Here is a 25,604-nt window from a genome sequence, read left to right on the forward strand (position 1 = left end):
GCAGAAGTCGTCACACTATGCCTTTCTGTTCGTTCTGGTTAAACTGTACAGCTATTCTAAAGAAAGGAATGGAATTAAGTTATTTGATAGATATTTACCAGATATTGTAATATGATTTGAATCATGGCTGAGAAGTGATATTATGGATGTGGACATTTTCTCACGGAACCGGAGTTTTTATCGACAGAGACAGGGACATTCCTGGAATCATTAATGAACAAGGGGAGTGTATATGCGAGGACTCCCAGAAGGCAGAAGTATTCAGTCAGCAATATGCAATATGTAAAGGTACCAGTAGTTGGATATAAAGATAATGTCCTGATAGAGGAGGCGATCCCGGTCACTCCATGTGAGATTTGTGCTGGACAAAGCGGAGGCGGGACAGGTTTTTCTCCGGCTACTCCGGTTTTCCCTGTCATCTTTCATTCCAGCAACACTCTCCACTATCATTTCATAGCATTTATCAGTCATTAATAAATCACCTTGGGAGTGGCGACCCCATTGTAATAACAGCCTATATATGTTTCATTCATTCCATCCCTGACCCGGTCAGTGACTGGAAAACAGGTTGTAGGTTTTCATTTTCATTTTCAGAGGAGGCGACTAATACTGGCGAAATACTGAAATTTACCTATGATAATAAAGACATTTATAAAAAAAAGTTACAAAAGTTGAAAGCTTTTTTTATAAAAAGGCAGCTGAGATTGATAAGATTTCTGGGGATATATTAAAGGCTATGGTTTGGAATATAGTGCCATATTTGATTACTGTTTGCATAGATGAGCGATATCAAATGAATGGATGCCGGGCTGAGTGACTCAGACGGTTGAGGCGCTGTCCTTCTGACCCCAACTTGGCAGGTTCAATCCTGGCTCAGTCCGGTAGTATTTGAAGGTGCTCAAATGCGTCAGCATCGTGTCGGTAGATTTACTGGCACTTAACAGAACTCCTGCGGGACTAAATTCCGGCACCTCAGCGTCTCTGAAAACCGTAAAGAAGTGGTTAGTTGGACGTAAAGCCATTAATATTTTTATTACTACCAAATGAATGGAGAATTGCAGTTGTAGCCCCAGTCTACAAGAGAAAGGGTGACCGACATAATGCGAAAATTACAGGCCACTCAGCTTCACATGTGTAGTTTGTAAGTTCTGGGAAAATCATTCTTTCTGATTATATTAGACATGTTTGTGAAGTTACTAACTGTTTTAACAGAAGACAGTTCGGGTTTAGGAAAGGTTTTTCCACTAAAACTCAACTTGTAAGATTCCAGCAAGATATAGACCTAGGAGATATTTTAGAATGAGGTCAAATGGACTGTATCGCTATTGACTTATCCGAGGTTTTTGATATGGTAGATCATGGGAGATTACTGACGAAAATGAGGGTTATTGGATGAAACAAATGTGTGGTTGAATGGGTAGCTACATTTATAGATAATACAACTCTAGAAATAGAGTAAGTGAAGCGTTATCTGATCCTGTAATGATTAGGAGGGTGGTCCACCGAGCTCGATAGCTGTAGCCGCTTAAGTGCAGCCCTGAAAATGTTTTTCCGTGGTTTCCCATTTTCACACCAATCAAATGCTGGGACTATACCTTAATCAAGGCCACGGCCGCTTCCTTCCCACTCCTAGCCCTTTCCTCCCCCATCGTCGCCATAAGAACTATCAGTGTCGCTGCGACGTAAAAAAAAAGAAGGTGGTCCACGCTGGACAGTATTATTATTGGATCTTTATATTTTCTTATATACATAAATGATATGAGTAAAGATCTGGAATCACATATAACGATATTTGAGGATGATGTTATACTGTATACAGTAGTAGGCCTACCTAAGTGAGTTGCAGGTTTGTGAGCGACTGCAGGGGGACTTAAATAATTTACTGAAATAGACAGCGGACTATGGCATGAATGTAAATGCAAATGCTGTGGCTGTACCTTAATTAAGGCCTCGGCCACTTCCTTCCCACTCATAGGCCTCTCCTATCCCATCGTCGCCATAAGACCTCTCTGTGTCGTTGCGACGTAAAGCAAATTGTTAAAAAACAAAAAAAAAAAGACCTATTGTCAGATACCCATTGTTATCGACTTCGATTGTTGACAGCAGTTGATGCCAAGGTATCGAAGGAATGGGTGATACAAGTGGGGCGGTCTGTGTGTACTTTTATATCATGCCAGTTTGAGTTTAATTTAATTTAGTATGGGGTCATAAGGACTTTTTGCGCACCCTGTTGTAAGGATGTAAAGGAGAGAGACCGCAGTTAGAGTATGACTCCAGTGTATGGGACTCTTTAACAGGACTACTTGATACGAGAACTGGAAATAATTCAAGGGAAAGCAGTACGATTTGTTCTGGATGACTTGTGATCAAGGAGTCCGGCTCCATGGCTAAATGGTTAGCGTGCTGGCCTTTGGCCGCAGGTGTCCCAGGTTCGATTCCCGGCAGGGTCATGAATTTTAACCATCATTGGTTAATTTCACTGGAACGGGGGCTGGTTGTATGTGTTGTCTTCATGATAATTTCATCCTCATCACGCCGCGCAATTAGCCTACGGGTGTCAACTCAAAAGACCTGGACCTGGCGAACCGAACATGTCCTCGGACACTCCCAGCACTAAAAGCCATACGCCGCTCCATTCCGACTAAGGAGTCGTGTTACTAAACTTTAATAATTTTGGGCTGGGAAGACTTGGGAGTTAGTAAGCTATGTGGTATGTTTCTAGCTGTCGGTGGTGAGCTGGCGTAGAATGACGTTAGCAGAGGAATAAGCTTGTATGGAGCTTCTGAAGATAAAGTTAGAATTCAAATATTGGAATAAATTATCAAGGGAAATTTTCAATAAATTTCAAAGTTCGTTGAAAATATTTAAGAAAAAGCTAGGAAAACAATTATAAGTAGGCTACATGTAAATATAACATAGAGTTGATAGGAAATCTGCCACCTGGGCGACCGCCTTAAATGTAGATCATTGATTGATTGATTGATTGATTGATTGATTGATTGATTGATTCACGCATGTAAATGTCAGAATCTATAAAATTTGCTTAACATTAGCCACATTATGTATGAGACCCGTTCCTGTCATGCTGCACTCTGGTGGCAACTTCTGACAATTACACGACAATTAGACTATCTCTACTCATCCTCAATGAAGAGTATTTTAGTTATCTATTTATAAGATGTCTGGCTGGCAGCACTGATGACGCTTGATCTTTATCTCAGTTTTGGAGGGAATCAATTACGCCATTATTGAAAAGTAGTTTGGTTGTGCTAGCAGACGCCATCCGCATTCACGTTATAAAACAGATTTTTAAAGACTTAGTACTTCTGCATCGTGGTATTTGGTGAGTACCTGGTTGGTTATGCTGTTTTATTCGCTATATTTGCTGAAGATTGATGTTATGTGTTACATGTTATTCCGATAATTGATTTCTTTTACGAAGCTTATGGCGTCCATTCCATCTTTGATTTGATTTTAATCCTTGATGTTTTGATAAGGTATCTGGTGCTCGTATTTTAAAGTCTAATTCATGAAAACAAATTGCTGTGCCATGATTTTGGTGAGTACTTGGTTAGTTATGCTTCTTTTTCGCTATATTCGCTGAAAATTGATGTTCTGTATTACACGTTGTTCCGATACTCGAGTTTTTTTTTTTTTTCTTACGAAGGTTATGTGCGTCCCATTTTTGATTTGATGTTACTCATTATCGGTAGACTGAGAGAGTTTCCTATGAAGGTTGACATAGTAGCCTACAATAATTAGGTTAATATCGATATCCCTTCAGAAGTACGCCGGATAGTCAGCCGTTTTCATGAAACCTAACCTGGAGCCTCCAAAACTCCGCGTGGTTCTGGACTTTATTACTAGTCTTATCGTTATATGGGCTACTAACGTCAAACTATTTTGCACCGGGCGAGTTGGTCGTGCGGTTAGGGGCGAGCAGCTGTAACCTTGCATCCGGGAGATAGTGGGTTCGAACCCCACTGTCCGCAGCACTCAAGATGGTTTTCCGTGGTTTCCCATTTTCATACTAGGCAAATGTTGTGGCTGTACCTTAATTAAGGCCACGGCCACTTCCTTCCCACTCATAGGCCTCTCCTATCCCATTGTCGCCATAAGACCTCTCTGTGTCGTTGCGACGTAAAGCAAATTGTTAAAAAACAAAAAACAAGACCTATTGTCAGATACCCATTGTTATCGACTTCGATTGTTGACAGCAGTTGATGCCAAGGTATCGAAGGAATGGGTGATACAAGTGGGGCGGCCTGTGTGTACTTTTATATCATGTCAGTTTGAGTTTAATTTAATTTAGTATGGGGTCATAAGGACTTTTTGCGCACCCTGTTGTAAGGATGTAAAGGAGAGAGACCGCAGTTAGAGTATGACTCCAGTGTATGGGACTCTTTAACAGGACTACTTGATACGAGAACTGGAAATAATTCAAGGGAAAGCAGTACGATTTGTTCTGGATGACTTGTGATCAAGGAGTCCGGCTCCATGGCTAAATGGTTAGCGTGCTGGCCTTTGGCCGCAGGTGTCCCAGGTTCGATTCCCGGCAGGGTCATGAATTTTAACCATCATTGGTTAATTTCACTGGAACGGGGGCTGGTTGTATGTGTTGTCTTCATGATAATTTCATTCTCATCACGGCGCGCAATTCGCCTACGGGTGTCAACTCAAAAGACCTGGACCTGGCGAACCGAACATGTCCTCGGACACTCCCAGCACTAAAAGCCATACGCCGCTCCATTCCGACTAAGGAGTCGTGTTACTAAACTTTGATAATTTTGGGCTGGGAAGACTTGGGAGTTAGTAAGCTATGTGGTATGTTTCTAGCTGTCGGTGGTGAGCTGGCGTAGAATGACGTTAGCAGAGGAATAAGCTTGTATGGAGCTTCTGAAGATAAAGTTAGAATTCAAATATTGGAATAAATTATCAAGGGAAATTTTCAATAAATTTCAAAGTTCGTTGAAAATATTTAAGAAAAAGCTAGGAAAACAATTATAAGTAGGCTACATGTAAATATAACATAGAGTTGATAGGAAATCTGCCACCTGGGCGACCGCCTTAAATGTAGATCACTGATTGATTGATTGATTGATTGATTGATTGATTGATTGATTGACTGATTGATTGATTCACGCATGTAAATGTCAGAATCTATAAAATTTGCTTAACATTAGCCACATTATGTATGAGACCCGTTCCTGTTATGCTGCACTCTGGTGGCAACTTCTGACAATTACACGACAATTAGACTATCTCTACTCATCCTGAATGAAGGGTATTTTAGTTATCTATTTATAAGATGTCTGGCTGGCAGCACTGATGACGCTTGATCTTTATCTCAGTTTTGGAGGGAATCAATTACGCCATTATTGAAAAGTAGTTTGGTTGTGCTAGCAGACGCCATCCACATTCACGTTATAAAACAGATTTTTAAAGACTTAGTACTTCTGCATCGTGGTATTTGGTGAGTACCTGGTTGGTTATGCTGTTTTATTCGCTATATTTGCTGAAGATTGATGTTATGTGTTACATGTTATTCCGATAATTGATTTCTTTTACGAAGCTTATGGCGTCCATTCCATCTTTGATTTGATTTTAATCCTTGATGTTTTGAAAAGGTATCTGGTGCTCGTATTTTTAAGTCTAATTCATGAAAACAAATTGCTGTGCCATGATTTTGGTGAGTACTTGGTTAGTTATGCTTCTTTTTCGCTATATTCGCTGAAAATTGATGTTCTGTATTACACGTTGTTCCGATACTCGAGTTTTTTTTTTTTTTTCTTACGAAGGTTATGTGCGTCCCATTTTTGATTTGATGTTACCCATTATCGGTAGACTGAGGGAGTTTCCTATGAAGGTTGACATAGTAGCCTACAATAATTAGGTTAATATCGATATCCCTTCAGAAGTACGCCGGATAGTCAGCCGTTTTCATGAAACCTAGCCTGGAGCCTCCAAAACTCCGCGTGGTTCTGGACTTTATTACTAGTCTTATTGTTATATGGGCTACTAACGTCACACTATTTTGCACCGGGCGAGTTGGTCGTGCGGTTAGGGGCGAGCAGCTGTAACCTTGCATCCGGGAGATAGTAGGTTCGAATCCCACTATCGGCAGCCCTGAAAATGGTTTTCCGTGGTTTCCCATTTTCACACCAGGTAAATGCTGGGGCTGTACCTTAATTAAGGCCACGGCCGCTTCCTTCCAACTCCTAGGCCTTTCCCATCCCATCGTCGCCATAAGACCTATCTGTGTCGGTGCGACGTAAAGCCCCTAGCAAAAAAAAAAAAACAACCCCACTGTCCGCAGCACTCAAGATGGTTTTCCGTGGTTTCCCATTTTCATACTAGGCAAATGTTGTGGCTGTACCTTAATTAAGGCCACGGCCACTTCCTTCCCACTCATAGGCCTCTCCTATCCCATCGTCGCCATAAGACCTCTCTGTGTCGTTGCGACGTAAAGCAAATTGTTAAAAAACAAAAAAAAAAGACCTATTGTCAGATACCCATTGTTATCGACTTCGATTGTTGACAGCAGTTGATGCCAAGGTATCGAAGGAATGGGTGATACAAGTGGGGCGGTCTGTGTGTACTTTTATATCATGTCAGTTTGAGTTTAATTTAATTTAGTATGGGGTCATAAGGACTTTTTGCGCACCCTGTTGTAAGGATGTAAAGGAGAGAGACCGCAGTTAGAGTATGACTCCAGTGTATGGGACTCTTTAACAGGACTACTTGATACGAGAACTGGAAATAATTCAAGGAAAAGCAGCACGATTTGTTCTGGATGACTTGTGATCAAGGAGTCCGGCTCCATGGCTAAATGGTTAGCGTGCTGGCCTTTGGCCGCAGGTGTCCCAGGTTCGATTCCCGGCAGGGTCATGAATTTTAACCATCATTGGTTAATTTCACTGGAACGGGGGCTGGTTGTATGTGTTGTCTTCATGATAATTTCATTCTCATCACGGCGCGCAAGTCGCCTACGGGTGTCAACTCAAAAGCTGGCGAACCGAACATGTCCTCGGACACTCCCAGCACTAAAAGCCATACGCCGCTCCATTCCGACTAAGGAGTCGTGTTACTAAACTTTGATAATTTTGGACTGGGAAGACTTGGGAGTTAGTAAGCCATGTGGTATGTTTCTAGCTGTCGGTGGTGAGCTGGCGTAGAATGACGTTAGCAGAGGAATAAGCTTGTATGGAGCTTCTGAAGATAAAGTTAGAATTCAAATATTGGAATAAATTATCAAGGGAAATTTTCAATAAATTTCAAAGTTCGTTGAAAATATTTAAGAAAAAGCTAGGAAAACAATTATAAGTAGGCTACATGTAAATATAACATAGAGTTGATAGGAAATCTGCCACCTGGGCGACCGCCTTAAATGTAGATCATTGATTGATTGATTGATTGATTGATTGATTGATTGATTCACGCATGTAAATGTCAGAATCTATAAAATTTGCTTAACATTAGCCACATTATGTATGAGACCCGTTCCTGTTATGCTGCACTCTGGTGGCAACTTCTGACAATTACACGACAATTAGACTATCTCTACTCATCCTGAACGAAGGGTATTTTAGTTATCTATTTATAAGATGTCTGGCTGGCAGCACTGATGACGCTTGATCTTTATCTCAGTTTTGGAGGGAATCAATTACGCCATTATTGAAAAGTAGTTTGGTTGTGCTAGCAGACGCCATCCACATTCACGTTATAAAACAGATTTTTAAAGACTTAGTACTTCTGCATCGTGGTATTTGGTGAGTACCTGGTTGGTTATGCTGTTTTATTCGCTATATTTGCTGAAGGTTGATGTTATGTGTTACACGTTATTCCGATAATTGATTTCTTTTACGAAGCTTTTGGCGTCCATTCCATCTTTGATTTGATTTTAATCCTTGATGTTTTGAAAAGGTATCTGGTGCTCGTATTTTTAATTCTAATTCATGAAAACAAATTGCTGTGCCATGATTTTGGTGAGTACTTGGTTAGTTATGCTTCCTTTTCGCTATATTCGCTGAAAATTGATGTTCTGTATTACACGTTCGATCCCGGCTCATTTCGGTAATATTTGAAAGTGTTCATATACGTCAATCTCGTCTCGGTAGTTTTATTGGCATGTAAAGAACTCCTGCGTGACAAAATTACGCCACCTTGGCGTCTCCGAAAACCGTAAAAGTATTTAGAGATACATTTCGATAATTCTAAATGTTCAGGAAATGTAAAATAGTCTAATGCTCGGAATCGCGTTATAAATGAGGTTAGGCCTACCTGTTTATGCCTGTCAAGTAGGGTTAATTTGCGAAAAAGCTAATGAAAAATATGAGCTAACCTTTCGTAGCGAGTAACCATTTCTTTCCACGAAAAATGATTTTTCACGTTTAAACATACAATCTTCAGCGCGAATGTAGCAATTTTTTCAATTGTAAATGTTTTTATGTGACCAGAAACGGCTTCGTTACATAGTTACGTTAGTTTGCTTGGCAATAGTGAACTACTGGTCGAATAAATTCAGTCTTCACGTAAAGTGCAACTTAAATTATCTTCCTCTTCTTCTACTACCGCTTTTCCCACACCTGTGGGGTCGCGGGTGCGAACTGTGTTGCACATGCTTTACGGTCGGATGCCCTTCCTGACACCAACCCTATATCACTACAGTACCGTGTGTTTCTGAGGTGGTTGGTAGTGTAGTGTGTTGACTGAATATGAAGAGAGTGTTGGGACAGAAACGAACACTCAGTCCCCGAGCCAGAAGAATTTATCTGAAGCGATTAAAATCCCTGGGAATCGAACCCGGGACCCTCTGAGCCGAAGGGTAGTACGCTGACCATTCAGCCAACGAGTCGGACTAAAGCGCAACTTAAATACATTTGTAATTTTATGATTATTAGGATTTTGCGTTCACAGAGCAATGTTATAAGTTGGCCTGTAATGTCGATTCATTGTTGAACAACACGACCTGTAATTTGCAGTCGGTTATCTGCGAGTAGGCTTACTGCGAACGTTTTATATTAGGTACATGATATAGCCCTGTATTTAGTCTTGTTTCTTCTGAAATGAAGAGGAAGGTAGTGTCATGGAAAACTATGACTCGTTACGTCACGTGGTATTCATTCCTCATTACGTAGGTACAATTTGTACGTCGCACCGACACGGATAGGTGTTATGGCGATGATGGGATAGGAAAGGCCTAGGAGTGGGGAAAGAATCGGCCGTGGCCTTCCTTAAGGTACAGCATCAGCGTTTGCCGGGCGTAAATATGGGAAACCTCGGAAAACCGCCTTCAGAGCTGCCGACAGTGGGGTTCGAACTCACTAGGCCTATATCCTGGATCCTATCTCACAGCTGCGCGCCCCTAACAGCACGGTCAATTCGCCCGGTCATTCTTCATTACAGACAAGAATGATTAAGTCGACATTAGACCACACCGGTACCATGGGCCAAGATTATTATTCCGTACTGGTTCAGACGAGCCGGCCCCGAGGTGTAGGGGCAGGGTGCCTGCCTCCTACCCGGAGGTCCCGAGTTCGATTCCCGGCCAGGTTAGGGATTTTTTACCTGCATCTGAGGGCACTCAGCCCACTGATTACAGTTGACGAGCCATATAACAGCGAGGAAGCGGTCCCGGTCTAGAAAGCTAAGTATAACGGCCAAGAGGATCCGTCGTGCTGACCACACGACACCTCGTGATCTGCAGGCCTTCGGGCTGAGCAGCGGTCGCTTGGTAGGCCAAGGCCCTTCGGGGCTGTTACGCCATGGGGTTTGGGTTTGGTTACTGGTTTAGAATAATTCTGAATTGAGTAAATTTTCTGGGTGTGAAAAATCTATATATATAAAATAACTTGTCCTGACTGACTGACTGACTGACTGACTGACTGACAGATTCATCATCGCCGAGCCAAAACTACTAGACATAAAGAAATGAAATTTTGGTGATTTATTCATATTAAGATGTAGGTGCTCGCTAAGAGAGGATTTTTGGATATTCCTTCGCTAAGGGGGTGAAAAGGGGGGTGAAATTTTAAAATGAGTGTATCTATATCTCAAAACTTTAAAAGTTTACAGGTGTAAAAATTGGTATTTAGAATCTTCTTTAAAAATAAGGAAACACGTATTTTTTTGTTTTCAGAAAATCCCAATAGGAGGGATGAAAAAGGGTGAAAATGGGGGAAAATGGGTTGAATGCCTTTAATCAGGATACCGGTACTTATATCTCAGAAACTGAAGATATTACAGACCTGAAAATTGGTACTTTTGATCTCTTTTAAAAATAAAGAAGCACGTATTTTTTTGTTTTTGTAAAATCCAATTAATGGGAGGGTGAAAAGGGGGTGAATTTTTAAAATGAGTGAATCTATATCTCCAAACTTTTAAAGTTTGCAGATGTAAAAATTGGTATTTAGAATCTTCATTAAAAATAAAGAAACACGTATTTTTTTGTTTTCGGAAAATCGCAATAGGAGGAGTGAAAAGGGGTGAAAAATGGGTTAAATGCCTTTAATGAGGCTACTTATATCTCAGAAACTGAAGATATTATAGACCTGAAAATTGGTGTTTGGGATCTCCTTTAAAAATAAAGAAACACGTATTTTTTTGTTTCTGGAAAACCCAATTAAGGGGGGGTGAAAAGGGGGTAATATTTCAAAATGATTGTATCTATATCTCAAAACTTTTAAAAGCTAAAGATGTAAAAATTGGTATTTAGATTCTCCATTAAAAATAAAGAAACACGTATATTTTGTTTTCGGAAAATCGTAATAGGAAGGGTGGTAAAGGTTGAAAAAGGGGTCGAATGCATTTCATGAGTCTACTTATATTTCACAACCTGAAGATATTACAGACCTGAAAATTGGTGTTTGGGATCTCCTTTTAAAATAAAGAAACACGTATTTTTGTTTGTGGAAAATCTAATTAATGGGGGGGGGGGGGGGTTGAAAAGGGGATGATTTTTTAAAATGAGTGTATCTATATCTCAAAACTTTTTAAGTTTATAGATGTAAAAATTGGTGTTTAGAATCTCCTTTAAAAATAAAAAAAACATGTATTCTTTTGTTTTCGGAAAATCCCAATAGGAAGGGTTTAAAAGGGTGAATAATGGGTTGAATGCCTTTCATAAAGCTACTTATATTTCAGAACCTGAAGATATTACAGACCTGAAAATTGGTATTGTGGATCTACTTTAAAAGTAAAGAAACACGTATTTTTTCGTTTTTGGAAAATCCAAATATTGGGGGTGAAAAGAGGGGGTGAATTTTTTAAAATGAGTGTGTCTACATCTTAAAACTTTAAAATTTACAGATGTAAAAATTGGTAGTTAGAATCTCCTCTAAAAATAAAGGAACACGTTTTTTTTTTTTTTTTTGTTTCCTGTAAATCCTAATAAGAGGGGTGTAAAAGGGTGAAAAATGGGTTGAATGCCTTTAATGAGGATACACATATCTCATAAACGAATGATATTACAGAACTGATAATTTGCATATGGGATCTCCTTTAAAAATAAAGAAACACGTATGTTTTAGTTTTTGGAAAAGCCAATTAATGGCGGTTAAACAGGAGTGACAAATTGGGGTGAATTTTTTGAAAGACTATATCTACAGAATATCTTGGAAACGTAAAATGTTACAGACGTAAAGAGTGGGTGTAAATCTCCTGTAAATGTAAAGAAATATAGGTGATTTGTTTTTGGAAACTCCACTTAAGGGGAACTCAAAAGGGGTGAAATTTTAAAATGAGAATTTTTACAATGTATCTAAAAAAACTTAACATGTTACAGAAGTGAAAAATGGTATTTTTTAATCTCTATTAAACATAAAGAAACATGTACTTTTAGTTTTCGGAAATCCACTTGGTTGGAGGGAGGGGTGGGGTGGGGGGTAAAAGTGACTGAAAATGGTGATGAATTATTTTAATTAGGCTACTGATATCTCAAAAATGAAGATGTTACAGACGTGAAATTTGATATTTACAATCTGCTTTAAAAGTAAAGAAACACGTATTCTCGGAAAATCCAATGAAGAGGGGGGTGGGGGGGGGGGTGAAAGAATTGAAAAATTAATTGACTTAATTGTATGAGAATACATACATCTAATAAAAAATAAAGTTGTTACAGACGTGAAAATTCGTATTTGGACCTCCTTTAAAAACAAAGAAGAACGCGTTTTGGTGGGGAAACCATCTTGGAGGGCGGGAGTGTAAAGGAGTTGAATTCCTTTCATGAGGACACATAAATCAAAAACTGAAGAAGTTAGAGTCGTGATAATTGGTATTTAGAAGATCCTTTACTATTAAAGAAACAAGTATTTTTTGCGGGAAAATTCACTTGGGGGGGGGGGGGAAGGAGTGTGAAAGGAATTGAAAGAAAGTGAATTATTTTTATGGGGATATTTACATCTCAAAACCGAAGGTAATAGACGTGAACATTGGTGTTTGGAATCTCCCTTAAACATAAAGAAACAAGCATTCTTTTAAATTTTTTGGTGGGGGGGGGGGGGGGGGTGGCGGTAAATAAACTTAACGGCGGTGGGATGTAGAAGGAGGTGAGACCAATTGATTTTACTGTTATTAATGTACTTATAAGGATCCTCCGTTGCTCAGGCGGCAGCGCGCCGGCCTCTCACAGCTGGGTTCCGTGGTTCAAATCCCGGTCACTCCATGTGGCATTCGTGCTGGATAAAACGGAGGCGGGACAGGTTTTTCTCCGGATACTCCGGTTTTCCCTGTCATCAGCCATTCCAGCAACACATAATAATAATAATAATAATAATAATAATAATATTCCGGACCGTCGTCAAATGCGCGGACCGCGCTGGAAACGGCTCGTGGACGGGTAATGACTAAGAATGCAGTCCGGCCGCGGGTTCAGTGCCACCAAGGCACCCAATATGACACCACGCCGGATCTCCTGAAGGATTTTATCCATATTAAAAATATTATAGGAAAAGATGGCAAAGATTTACGAACCCAACTGACCGGGAGAAATACCTGAGCCTAGCCCGGGAAGTACGAAATCGATTGCTGGAAAGGAAGATTTAAAAATGGGAGGAAACGTGCCGTAAAATCATAGAAAACCAGTCAGATCGGGAATTTTGGTGGATTCTCGCAGAAAACGAGTCAGATCGCGAATTTCGGCGGATTATATATCTAAAACAATAAGCATTCAATTATAAATTTCAGTATAATACCGTAGCGAAGCACGGGTATCTTGCTAGTCAGATAATATGTTGATGAAAGTAGATATTCTAGTGCTGGTGCTGCTACTTTTGTTGTTGTTTATACGTCATATAAGGGGAATCAAACATCAAGTTCTCCTTTAATAATCCGGTAATGTTCCTTTCTTTGTTTTTGCTATTTGTTTAACGTTGCACTAATACAGCGAAGGTTTTTGGCGACGACGGAAGGATGGGAGAAAGCGCTAGGATTGGGAAGGTAGTGGCCGTGGCTTTAATTAAGGTACAGCCTCAGAATTTGCCTGGTGTGAAAATGTGAAACCACGAAAAGCCATTTTAGGGCTGCCGACGGTGGGATTCGAGCCCACTGTCTCCCGAAAGCAAGCTCGCAGCTGCGCGACCCTAAACGCACGGCCAACTCGCTCGGTAACTTCCGGTAACTCAAACGTTTTAAGCAGAGCCACGTGCTGACAACAACCGGATGTACGACTGTTTAGAGTCGCCTCCGCTGTTGACCAATAGCAGGTGGCTCTTGACTATCATGCTCGCTTTGACAATAACAAACTCCACGTGGAGTCTAACATGGACTTCAAATGCATGCCGTTAATAACGAGGATGTTGCAATAACTAGATTAAATGTGTGTAGAATAATATAGGGCCTATTTTGGTTTCTGTAGGGTGTACTATTGCCGGCCCCGTGGTGTAGGGGTAGCATGCCTGCTTCTTACTCGGAGGCCGGGGGTTCGATTCCCGACCAGGCCAATGATTTTTATCTGGATCTGAGTTCTGGTTCGAGGTCCACTCAGCCTACGTGATTATAATTGAGGAGCTATCTGACGGTGAGATAGCGGTCTAGAAAGTCAAGATTAATGTCCGAGAGGATTCGTCGTGCTGACCACACGACACTTCGTAATCTGCAGGCCTTCGGGCTGAGCAGCGGTCGTTTGGTAGGCTAAGGCCCTTCAGGACTGTAGTGCCATGGGGTGGGGTTAGGGTCTACTATTGTGTGTAACTTATTTGTAATTAACTGGAGCTGGAAGTGGGAAGGAAATGACTGTGGCCTATATTTTACGTACCATTTTTACGTAGGTCTACTTGTCGGAAATTTAAGTAGGGGAAACTATGTAAAAACAACCACAAGAATGCAAATAAGCAAGCTTATAGTTTTACGTGACTGTCGATGCCGTGATCATATCCGTGGACCTCCCATTTTACGAGAATTCAATTTAAAATCACGTCCAGGATGGGCAAGAATGAGATTTTAACCCACGGTACTCTTTTATAATAGTGCCTACAGTATTAGAGACAAAGTGCAACAAATTCCAGTCGTTCAGGCCAGTCCTATCGTGGCAGAGCCGGGACTCGAAAACAAGCCAGCAAGGCAGGACGTTGCTATGCTAAGACCGTAGACTGCAGTGATGGATATCTGTGTGGATAATTGTCTTCAGGGGTCTGACATCAAGGTCATCGGTCCCAGGACTGCTGCCTTGTGAAGTTTGAAGTAATGAATTATGCTTAACATACAGTCGCTCGCATAAGTATTCGTCATGTGTCCTTTTCATATAGGTCTACTGAACACCAAAACTGCATTACAAGGATTCGGATACGTTCAGAAACAAATACGCAGTGAATATGCAATATATATGCACTATAATACCGGTCTTGCACGTCAGTACTCTTTAATAATAAAGAATGAGTGTTCAATCAATCAATACTGATCTGCATTTAGGGCAGTCGCCCAGGTGGCAGATTCCCTATCTGTTGTTTTCCTAGCCTTTTCCTAAATGATTTCAAAGAAACTGGAAATTTATTGAACGTCTCCCTTGGTAAGTTATTCCAATCCCTAACTCCCCTTCCTATAAATGAATATTTGCCCCAGTTTGTCCTCTTGAATTCCAACTTTATCTTCATATTGTGATCTTTCCTACTTTTATAAACGCCATTCAAACTTATTCGTCTACTAATGTCATTCCACGCCAACTCTCCGCTGACAGCTCGGAACATACCACTTAGTCTAGCAGCTCTTCTTCTTTCTCTCAATTCTTCCCAACCCAAACATTGCAACATTTTGGGCTAGGGAATGGCAACGCAAAAGTATTCGTCCGCCTTGTGCACTGGCTTGTATAACGAACACATCATTGAGGAAGGGGGACACATCACCAAGCTCAGTCCATCAGTGATACGGACAGTGTCGGTGAGACGACATCTAGTGCATGCCCCGAGTACGATGGGAAAGATAAGGAAACGAACTGTTGTTGAACGCCAAGGAATTATCCAACTCCACACACTTGGTAATTCGTGAAGAGTAATTGCTGAAAAACAGGAATACCGCGAACTACAGTCGCAAGTATCATTCAACGATACAAGACTAGTGCAACTTAATCAATAGAGCAAGAACTGGGCGGTCTAGGAAGCTGACAACACGCGAAGAGCGAAGCATAATACGCACCGTCCAGAAAAATCCTCATGTGTCTGGAGCTGTGCTTCGAACAGAAGTACAAACCTCCACTGGGAAGAACATCAGCACCGACACCGTACGACGTATGTTACACAGAGCTGGTTTGCAGGGGCGTACAAGCCGGAAGAAGCCCTGGATAAGTGAGGCGAACCATAAGAAGAGGCTGGCGTTCGCCAAACAGTACGTTATGAAGCCACCAGCATTATGGAAACGCTTGTTGTTTACGGACGAGAGCAAATTCTGTTTATTCAATTGCTTTGGAAAGTGACGTGTATGGAGAAAGAAGAACGCCGAGCTCCAAAGTCAAAATCTGCAACCAACCGCAAAATATAGAGGAGGTTCCATAATGGTATGCGGGTGTATGTCGGCGGCTGGGGTAGCCAACTGCGATATAATACCTGAACGGATAGATAAGATGGTATATTTGAGTATATTAAAGCAACACTTAACACCCAGCGTGGCAAAATTAGGTCTTAGTTGTGTGTACTTCTTCCAGCTAGATAATGACCCTAAGCTCACTGCTCAGGTTGTTAGGGAATGGCTACTCTACAATTCACCTTATGTGCTGCAGACACCACCCCACTCCCCAGGCTTAAACCCATACATCATTTATGGGCGGAATTAAAATGTATACTGAGCAAGCAGCGTATTCCAAATAAAAAAGCTCTGAAGCAATACTTCATGGAAGAATGGCACGAAATAGGCCCGGAAGTGACAGAAAAACTGGTGACATCCATGCCGAAACGCCTTCAAGCCGAGATTGGTTCCAAAGGACTTTCGACACACTACTGATATTTAGAAAACGACTGAACATTCCTTGACTTCTTATTGTGGACGAATACTTTTGCAACGTGATTTTTCTGCAAGCAGTGTGATTGTTTCTATTTGTTCCAAATGCCAATGCTTAGGGTGCTATAAATTATGTCCTCAGATGTTCAGATGGCAAATAAAACATACGATTACTTGTTTGCAATTAACTTCTTTATTATATTGGTGCTACTGGCTATTGTCCTCACATGAAGAGCGCGGACGAATAATTTTGCGAGCGGCTGTATCTGCTTTAGGATGCGACAAGTGCTCTAGGATAGAAAATCTTAAAGAGAGATCTAGCTTAAACATCACTTAACATTTCCCTAGCTCATAAAGCTAGTAGTTGCCCTCGAAGACGTGAAGCTCATTGTGCGTAGCACCGATGATAGAGCTCAAGCTGGCGGGTTCGATCCCGGATCAGTCCGCTGGTATTTGAAGGCACTTTGTGAGATACGCCAGTCTCGTGTCTGTAGATTCAGTGGCACGTAGAATATCTCGTGCGGAACAACATTCTGGCACCCGGTGGCTCTGAAAAATCATCAGATTATTATTATTATTATTATTATTATTATTATTATTATTATTATTATTATTATTATTATTATTATTATTATTATTATTATTGCTTCTTGCTTTACGTCGCACCGACAAGCATAGGTCTTATGGTGACGATGGGATAGGAAAAGCTTAGGAATGGGAAGGAAGCGGTAGTGGCCTTAATTAAGGTACAGCCCCAGCATTTGCCTGGTGTGAAAATGGGAAACCACGGAAAACCATCTTCAGGGCTGCTGACAGTGGGGTTCGAACCCACTATCTCGCGATTACTGAATACTGGCCGCACTTAAGCGACTGCAGCTATCGAGCTCTGTCTTTATTATTATTATTATTATTATTATTATTATTATTATTATTATTATTATTATTATTATTATTATTATTATTATTCTGTATGTATAGAATACCAACATATTATGACGGTTTAATATGATTATTTGTAGATATTCAGTATGCCAACACATTTATTCCAAGAATAGGTTTCGAATGGATTCAGGAGTTCAAGTATCTATAGAAGTAAATTACTATAATCATAGGAAGAAATTACTTTAATGCACGCCATTGCAGTCTTCCCTTTTGCTGTCCATTGGCTGAGCAGGGCAAGTAGTGGGGCTCCAACCAAGGTATTTGTTGAGTAGAAGGGGGGTGGAGCCTCGTACGTGCTCTGGACTGGCTGAACTTCCGAAGGGAATAGGGATCGGGATATTTCCCCCTCTCCTCTTTTCTCATACTACAGTAGCCTATGGAGATAAGCGACACTGTGAAAACACAAGCAGAAAGTCACAGTCTCTTTCGCAAATTAGTTGGCTGCAAGTGGTGCACAGGTGTTCCTGCAATGCGCTTCTCAGCCAATGAACATGCCATATAGGTGCCGGATGTCTTCTACAAGTATCAATGGACGATCTGTACATTTTGTCATACCCCCTGCGGGTGGGGGACGCACATGTAGAATACACCCGCGGTATCCCCTGCCTGTCGTAAGAGGCGACTAAAAGGGGCCCAAGGGGCTCTCAACTTGGGAGTGTGGATTGGCGATCACGGGGCCCTTAGCTGAGTCTTGGCATTGCTTCCACTTACTTGTGCCAGGCTCCTTACTTTCGTCTATCCTGTCCGACCTCCTTTGGTCAACTCTTGTTCTTATACGACCCCGACGGTATTAGAGCTTTTGAGGCCTAGGGAGTCTTTCATTTTCACGCCCATCGTGGCCCTTACCTTTCATCGTCCGTTACTTAACTTTTCGAAGTGACGGATCCCTTCTTTCTTCTTCTTCTCTTTTCTTTCTCTCTCTCTCTCTCTCTCTCTCTACCCCCTGTGGGTGGGGGACGCAGACGAAAAATACACCCACGGTATCCCCTGCCTGTCGTGAGAGGCGACTAAAAGGGGCGACCGAGGGATGATTGAATTAGAACCATGAAACTCCTTTTGATTCGTACCATCACTCGGGGAACACCATGGGTTGCCTGTACTTGCGAGTAGTACCACTATATTAGGTATGAAATAGGTTTGTGATTAGTAGCAGCAGAGAGTGGTTCACTGTAGGTTTGCAGTACCCGTGAGTCGTACCCACGTGAGCAACACCACGGGTCTGGGCGTTGCTTGTGCTTAGTACCCACTATATGAGGAACACCACGGGATTACCCTCGCCCGTGATTAGTACACCTAAGTGAGGAACACCATCGGTTTGCGTTTGATATGTGTGGGCGCCATTATGTGAGAAACACCATAGGCCTGCGTTACCTGTACGACGTCCAATACTTGTGAGTAGTACCATCATATGTGGAACACCGTGAGTCTACGCTACTTTTGATTAGTACCCCAACATGACAAATACCATGGTTCTGTTTTACTAGCGATAAGTAGGCTACTATTATGAGGGGCCGGTGACCTGTATTTTGTACCCCTTTAGACAACAAGCATCCTCGATTCAGGATTGTGCTTTAGAAGTGGTTTCCTGGTCAGTAGGCCTAATACTAATTTTTAATGATAGTTTTTGGGTAGGCTCCACCGATTGTTTTAAATTCATATCCATCCATTCATTCTTCATGCCATTTTATATTTTGGTCAGTGGATGATTATGAACTTTTAATTTGTCATTTCATTTCGTACCATCAGGGGCCGATGACCTAGATGTTAGGCCCCTTAAAACAACAAGCATCACCACCATCACCATCATCATCATCACCACATTTTGTCATTGCTCCTCCATCAGTAAAAAGAGAAGTTGTTCTTTACCTTTCCACTTCGCTTTACATCACACCGACACAGATAGGTCTTATGGCGACGATGGGATAGGGAACGGCTAGGAGTGGGATGTGGCCGTGGCCTTAGTTAAGGCACAGCCCCAGTATTTACCTGGCGTGAAAATGGGAAACCACGGAAATCCATCTTTAGGGCTGCCGACAGTGGGATTCGAATCCAGTATCTTCCGGATGCACGGCGAAATCGCTCGGTAAGAGAAGTTGCGGTTCAGGTGGAAGCTGATAATTCCGAGATGTGCGACAACTTCTTCATGGGTATCAGTTGCCAAGAAGGAGCTTAAGATTTGGGAAAAGCCATTTGGCTACCTCACCACCAATAAGGACCACCCCAGTGTCAACTAGAATCGTGAAGTGGTCTGAGAGATGCGAGCATCTGGTGAAAAACATCAACTGCCCATTTTCTTGCACCATGGACGACTTGATCCACTCAAATTAGCCTGCTGTAGATGTACGGTAGCTAAATTTTGGTCTGAAGTTCTGTAGATGAAATTTAGTCATGTTCTTGTAGCCTACATAATGCCATTATCACTTATTTACATATTTTGTAATGGCTGTACAGTAATATTTCTTTTTGTTCCAGTTAGATGTAGGCTATACTCCGTGTTCTATATGTCTTTGTAAAAAAAAAAAAAAAAAAAAAAAAAAAATAATAATAATAATAATAATAATAATAATAATAATAATAATAATAATAATAATAATAATAATAATAATAATACCTACACTGATAACACGACGTCATATTATAGGGGCCTTTCATGTGTAGTCTACGTCAGTGAGTGTGTTTAATCATGTAGGCCTATTTATTAAATATCCTGAGAGTTTGAACCCTATTTTAGATGAGTGTGTAATGTAATGGTATGTAGCCTATGTATATATGTTATGTATGTATAGAAGTATGTATGTATGTATGTATGTCATATTGAGCGCATCTTTATTTCCTCTGACATGACGGGATTGTTACTTGGTGTACAGGTGAGCAGAGGGAATTTTGACTTGGTAAGCCTATATGCTACAAGTGAGCAGACATCGTGACTTCCAGCAAGAGGAGCAATGGAGGCTCCTTCTTCACCTCCTCGTGCAGGTACATCTGGCGTGCCACGTAAGTTACCTACCGGTACCTATTATATATTTGTTCCCTTTCCCTATTTAAGATTGAAGCTTGTAAAATAGACCATCCCAATGAATGAGAACTAAAATTCTGTAGGCTAGGCCTACATTGTTAGGTTATCTGAGGAAACTCAAACCCGATGGCGCAACAGCCCCGAAGGGCCATTGCTTACCAAGCGACCGCTGCTCAGCCCGGAAGCCTGCAGATTACGAGGTGTCGTGTGGTCACCACGACCAGTAGCGGTGATTAGGGATTAGAAGTGGGGGGCAAAAAAATAATCAGACATCAGAAAAATAGCCGGGTTGAGGGATATAGCGGGCGGGGGGTATAGATACACATCAAAACTAACAAAAAAGCTACAAAATGGTAAGATTTGATGCTCTTTGAACGAATTTCGACAGAAAGGTAAACGTTGATAGTTTACTAACTTAAGTGCGGCAATAGTCTAATAGTTTTTTGAGATTTTGATTCAATACTGTAGCCTACTTTCACCAAAGAAACTATATTACACACGTAGGCCTATTAAAATTAAATAGAAGTACGGTGTGATTATAAAATTTAAAAAAAAATCATTTAGTAGTCTAACAGACAATGTTAAAGAGACAGCCAGACTGACGAATGTACGCATCAAGCAGGCGAATCATACCTGTGTCCACGACCTTGGCAAAAAATATACCCCTGTTACCCTTCCTCATAGCATTTGCGAAGTCTCCACTGCTTGCTGTGACACTATACAAATAGGTTAGCCACTACGAACGACATTTTGTGCGTATTTTCGACAATAATTTTGTTAATAATTAAAAATTTCCACAAATTGTTTTCTTAATAATAATCCTATAATTCCTAGTTTCAGCCGGCTAAAATGGAATAGAAATGTAATGTTTTCTTTACAAAGTAGAGGAGCAACTGCCCTCCCTCACCCCCCTTTGTCGCCGCTACTGACCACGACGAGTCCTCTTGGTCGTAATTCTTGGCTTTCCAGACCAGGAGATTATCTGCGGAAGTATTCTATAACTTCCATCTCACTTGGCATCACTGGTCTCAACAAGATTACACTGTCAGCGGATGGTGGATACCGAACTGAACTCCGCTAGTGGTTTTGTAGACTGCTCTTTGCTGGAGTAGCAAGCCTTTGTTCACCTTGTTTTAAGGCCCGGGACACCTGCAATATTAAGATATTATTATTATTATTATTATTATTATTATTATTATTATTATGTTATAGGCCTACTTCTTCAATTAATTATGGAAGGGTGATTGGCTTTATTATCAATATTGGTCACACTTCGTTCATATCGCGGGTAGGGTTACGTTTTAAGTGCCCGTCATGCGTCGTTCCGATCATTTCCGTTCGGTTCATTTGTTTTACGTCGCGATGACAGAGGCAGGTCTTGTGGCAACGATGGGATAGGACAGGGCTAGGATTGGGAAGGAAGCGACTGTGCCCTTTATTAAGGCACAGTTCCAGCATTTGCCGGGTGTAAAGCTGGGAAACCATCTTCAGGGCTAGCGATAGTGGGTTCGAAGGCACTATCTCCAGAATGGAACCGCTACGTGGCCCAAACCGTGTAGAAGATGACAGAGAAAACCTGCAGGTGATTGGTGAAGGGATCAAGAGAGAGAGCCACTTAAAATACCTGGGGTCAGTCTTGCAAAAGGCTGGAAATGTAGATTTGGAACTCACTTAACACAATGCAGAGAGGCTGGAAGAACTGGAAGGAGACAACAGGGGTACTCTGTGATAGAAGGGTGACAGCTAGGCTTGAAGGTGAAATGTACAAGACAGTGGTGAGGCAAGCAATGATGTATGACATTGAAACCTTGCCTTTGAATAAAGGACAAACCAACAGAATAAGAGTGGTAGAAATAAGAATGTTGAGATGGGTGTGTGGAGTAACCAGATTGGACCGTGTTCTACACAAAATACATGGAGTGACAGTAAAAGTTGCAGAAATGGAGGGAAAAATTCAAGAGGCACGATTGCGATGTTTGGGCTATGTCAAGAGAAGGGAGGAAGATTCTGTGACGAAGAGGGTGATGAACATGGAGACTGAATGTAAACGAAAGAGAGGGAAACCAAGAAGAAGGTGTGGAGGGAACTAATATCTGAAGACCTGAAGGAGAAAAACCTACTTGAACAGACAGAGATGAAAGGAGGACCCTCATCAAATACAGCGACCATGAAAACGCTGGAAGAAGAATTAATGGAACCCAATAAATTTCACTTCCCAAATGATCAAGAACCTCACATAATGCCCTGGAGCCATCCTGTGAGATATGTGAACTGTGAGTCAGTTTTAGAATTTGTATACAGTATCCTAAAAATATGGCCATGCAGTCATTCATTCATTTCTGTGTCCGGTCAGCATTTCCAAAAAACTGCCGCTCTGATGGCCTTGTTGTTTCCTCTAAAAATATCTTGTGATATGCATGGGTTGTCCAGGATGGGACAGATAAGTAGGTAGCTTGGGTCTTGTTCAGCACCACATTCACACGAGGTGTCTGCGTTTGCTGGAAGAATCGCCCATTTGTTCAGGTTGGTCTTGCATCGAGCGACGCCCAATCTTAAGCGGTTGAGGGATCTCCACATAGGGAAGGTAGGTCGGCGCCAGCAGCTAGTTCTTCTTTTGGTGATGCGTCTGTGGGCAGTGAACTTCTCCATCTGTTAAGACGAGTTGTCTCTGGTATTCGCTCCAGCAGCAGAGTCCAGGCAAGGAAGCTCTTGCGGGATCTGAGGCGAGACCTTGCAGCTTGGTGACCATGGAGTGGATGTCGATGGTCATTCTCCTGCTTTGTTCTCTTGGCATCTGCAGCAGTGGCCCTCCGGATGTTGGGAGGGGCTATTCCAATAATTGGGTACAGTTTCTGCACTGGTGTTAGTTTTAGGCAGCCCAAGATTATGCTTGCTGTATCTTTAACTGCTGTGTCAATCTGCTTAGCACATAAGGAAGCATTCCACACAGGAGTGGCATACTCAGTGTCTGACACACACAGCACAAATGCAGAAGTCCTCAGGATGTGCGGGCTGGCTCCCAGTTGCTGCCAATCAGCTTCTTTAATATGTCATAGTGAGCACTGATTTTCTGTTTTGTGTTCAGACATTGTTGCCTGTACGGTCTAGTGTGACACCTAGATAGAATGGTTTTGGATAATGTTTCAGTCGTTCCCCTTGCCATGTGATGTTCAGCTGTCGCCGCGCTTCCTTATTTCGTAGGTGAAACTGACACACTTGTGTTTTACTGGGGTTTGGCTTCAGATGGTTGGCATCATAGTACTTGGAGAGTTCATCCATCGCTGTAGTCAGCTTTTCTTCTACTTCAAAGGACGATCCCTGAGCAGCTACCTCTGTGTCACTGGCATAGATGAAGAGCCTGGTACTTGCTGGAATTGGCTGATCATTTATGTAGATATTGTACAGCACTGGAGCTAGCACGCTGCCTTGGGGAGACCATTCTTCTGCGTTTGCTATCTACTCCTCTTACTCTGCAGCGAGACTTGGAATCTTCTGTTCTGAAGGAAAGTGCTGATAAGGGATGTTAGTTGGTGGTCCTTGGTAAGATAATACACTTTCTTCAACAGCTTCCTATGATTGACAATGTTGTTTGTAGCTGTTAAGTCAACAAAGGTGACTCCAGTTTTCTCACCAGGCTCAAAACCATCCTCTATGTGTTGGGTGAGATTCAAGATCTGGCTACAACATGATTTGCCAGGACAAAAGCCTGCTTGTTATGGGATGAACTTCTGTTCGAGGATGATACTGATTTGGTTAAGTACCAGACGTTCCAGTATCTTGAAGGTATGGTATAGCAGGGAAATAGGTTGAAAATTTTTCGGGTCATTTGGTTCTTTCCCAGGCTTGAGTAGTGCAATGAATCCAGATTTCCACCACATTTTAGGGATGTGCAACTTTGTGACACACGTGTTCGTTAGGTTTAGTAACCACTCCGATGTTTATGGCCAAAGTTCTTTATCTGAGCTGGAGATGCCAGCTTCAAGTTCAACCATGGGGAAGAGATCTCGAAGGAAGTGAATCTCTGTTTCCAAATCATGCTGAAGAGCTTCTTTGATCACCCTCACTTTTGTTTTACCATTCAGCAGAAGCTGGGTCGCCACTTAATTAAGTGTCACTCTGGTAAAGTTCTCCTGTGGTCTTACAGGGTCACCGCTAAGGTTTTTAAGCAGTTTCCAGGCCTGTCAACTATTCAACTTCATGTCAAGGTTCTCTACCAGGTTACTCCATTTGGCCTGACGTGTTGCTTTGATGATTTGCAACAGTGCTTCTCCAGCTTGGATAGTTACTTCAGCAAATAGATCCTCTTCATAAAGGGTCTGATATCTTTCTAATAGCAGTCTGTTATCACCGGACAAGCCTTGAACGTATTGCATTCTGCATCCTCTCGGAATAGTTTTCCTTGAAACTTGCTGGATGCAGTCTATAAAGGTTTCGTACATTTCTGGTTTTGGCGGAATGTTTATTTCACCGAGTCAAGCTCTTTGCTAAACCTTGTCCAGTCAGCCTTCTTGAAGTTAAACCTCTTCATGAATGGTACCTCTTCAGGCATCACCATGGAATTGACGGTGCAGATGAAAGGCCTATGTTGAGTGCGAGGGATGGGCTCTCCCATATTCTTCACACATTGCACAGCTACTTTTGCAGACACAAAGGTATTGCCTGGATTGTACCCTCTTTTCCGCCTACCAATGTTGAAGGAAGATGGGAGTTTCGCATCGTAGATCAGATGCAAGTCATGAGCATCAGCCCATGTTTCTAGACTTGTTCCATTTGTATCAGAATTTGGATATCCCCCAATGCTAGCAGACTTCAGAGCTCGGTTCAGAATGATGGTAATTGCACCGTGTAATAGTTTGCAAGGAATTGTATTCTCTGAAAATTGCAGAATGTGGATTACATTTACATAATTGCTCAATTATCCATCCCAGAGGTGATGGCTTTGTAGGATGATACTTAAGTACTGACATACTGTACAATACTTTTCTCATATAAAGAGAAAAAAGAAAACACGTTAATGACTTATTAACTGTATGTCACATTTATATTACAGTGAATGATAAAGACGGAGAACCAGTAGGCGTTACATAATTTCATTTGTGAACTTGAAGTAGGCTATTCATGGATTAGATAAAGTTAAGTCTATCACACAACATGGTTAAAGGAACTTTTTGTTGAATTTCTTGTTTTGCTTTATTTCCATTTTGTTGTTGTACTGCTGTAAGCA

The sequence above is a fragment of the Anabrus simplex genome, chromosome 2 (assembly GCF_040414725.1).
Source record: "Anabrus simplex isolate iqAnaSimp1 chromosome 2, ASM4041472v1, whole genome shotgun sequence".
Taxonomy (NCBI): Eukaryota; Metazoa; Arthropoda; class Insecta; order Orthoptera; family Tettigoniidae; genus Anabrus; species Anabrus simplex.